Source organism: Vulpes lagopus, chromosome 13 (assembly GCF_018345385.1).
Source record: "Vulpes lagopus strain Blue_001 chromosome 13, ASM1834538v1, whole genome shotgun sequence".
NCBI classification, from domain to species: domain Eukaryota; kingdom Metazoa; phylum Chordata; class Mammalia; order Carnivora; family Canidae; genus Vulpes; species Vulpes lagopus.
In genome coordinates, this window is record NC_054836.1 from 28566086 (window position 1) to 28568338 (window position 2253).

The window sequence follows — 2253 nt, forward strand, 5'->3', positions numbered from 1 at the left end:
GATATGATTAACATTAAGCACTTGCACATTTTGCTAAGAAGTTTTGAGACAGCATTTTCCTCATGATAGAAACATAACACACGATAGATTTTCTTTTATAAATCTAAAAAAAGTTTTAAAAATAACATCAGATTTTGAATACCACAAATAGGATGGCTATCAATCTTGACGTTTAAGGGCATCTTGACTTTTGAAAGAGGTGAAAATTTTTCATTTTCTTTTTTTTAACTTCTGACAAATGAGTTATTGTTTCTTTCCTGGATATTTTTTTTTTTCTTTTTCGAGTGGAGAGAGGTACAAGGCATTTTATGTTACCTTTGCATTTTAAAAAGCTTTATAGGCAGTGAAAAATCACCAGACAAGTTCTGAACCTGACAGAGTAGTACAGTGACAGAGAAAAATAAACCCCAACATCAATAACAAAAGTGATTGATAGGTCAAGGAATTACTAACCTACTTAAAAAAAAACAGGCTTAAAAATAGGGTAAATAAATATAATTTGTTTTAGAAAAACAAGGTTTTGCTACTAAGTCATTTGCAGATTAGTCATGATTTGTACATGAATGTGACCCTGAGTTCCTCTAAATTTCTTTTTCTCTATGTTTATCTCTCTTGAATTTGTGGGATGGGGTAAAGAGATGGAGAGGGAAAATAATGAGATATTTTTAAAGTTCTCCTTAGTCCTGCATGAGAATTTTATGGCAGAGTGGATACCATCTCTTCTAGCTATAATCTGTATATGAAAACCAGGTACTCTAATAACCTTCAGTCTCCTCATAGGATTTTTTTAAAGGTGCATTTTATGAGAGGTTAAACTACCAATAAATATTCCCTTTAAAAATAGTGTAAATACATTTAGAAATTATGAAACTGAAGCCACATGTATTAAATAAATAACCAACAACCTATGAACCACAAGCTGACAGTAATATACAGGGTGCTCACTAAATGGGTTACTGTGTATGCGCAGTGAAAAGATGTCACCTTGAAGTATTACTAATGAATTCTTTTTCACCATATTACTTATTGCCAAAATGAAAAGAGTCTTACTATTGAATGATATCCAATATTCTAAAAATAACAGATTCATGGGGGTACTTGGCTGGCTCAGTGACTAGAGCATGCAACTCTTGATGTCAGGGTGGTGAGTTCAAGCCCCATGTTGCGCATGGAGCCTACCTAACACATATATATATAATAAAATAGAATTAAGTGAAATTAGGCCCTTGGAGGGTGTTGGCCCTCCAATGGTGGGTCCCGTGCGGGGCGGCAGGGCAAGAACCCTGGACCTGCTCCAGGCCTTACCCCATGTGAGCTTGGCCAACCTAAAACCGAATCCAGGCTCCAGGAAACCTCTTCAGACGCCAGTATCAGCCTTTGAGTCTCAATAGATTGCAATATCTTATTGATTTGGGTTGAGTGGATCCTACTCAACCTATTGACCTAACTCAACTTGTCAATGGGAGAGGTGTGACCATCAAGCCACTTAAAAGGGATTATGGTGTCCAGCTGGTAGAGGAGAAATTCTGTGCAAACCTGTTCCATTCTTTCTGCGTGGACAACCTATTCCAAAACGAATGCTTCCTCCTGAAGCACTGGTACTGTATTATACCGATGCAAAGAATCGTGGTTACCTGGTGGATCCTGCCAAATTTCCTGAAGCAAGACTTGAACTTGCCAAGAAGTATGGCTCTATTTTACCTGATATCACTAAAGACAAGCTCTTCAAAATGCTTAGTACTCGAAAGGATCCAAGGCAGATTTTCTTTGGTCTTGCCCCTGGATGGGTGGTGAATATGACAGATAAGAAAATCCTAAAACCTACAGATGAGAATCTCCTCAAGTATTTTAGCTCATGAATTCTCTTTCAAGAAAGCAGAGTTGTAAAAGAGTTCTGGAAGAAAAGGGACTGAACATACATATTTCTCATGGTCTCATCTTGATTTGTGATTCTCTAGATGTTGATGATAATTTCGCATGTAACCCTATTTCCATTTTTATCTAAAATTGAAATAAAAAATGCAATAAGCAATGGCTGCATAGAGGAACTGAATCTGTGCCTGTTCTTTCTCTGTTAAAGAAACAAAATCCCTGGTATTCTGCCAGAGGAAGATGATAACTTTTAGGGTATTTCTTGTTCGTTTTTTTCATAATCTTTTCATCCAGGTCTTGTGTTATCATTGTTGCAAATCAGAGTGATTGTGCAGGTGGAAAGAGATTGATTGCTAGGCCTGTTCGGTCAAGGTTAAAACA

General features: G+C 36.8%; 1 pseudogene; it reads left to right on the top strand.

Annotated features, from left to right (window-relative positions):
• Window positions 1–1247: 1247 nt before the first annotated feature.
• On the top strand, window positions 1248–1954 carry LOC121475088 (annotated as a pseudogene).
• The last annotated feature ends 299 nt before the right edge of the window (window positions 1955–2253 follow it).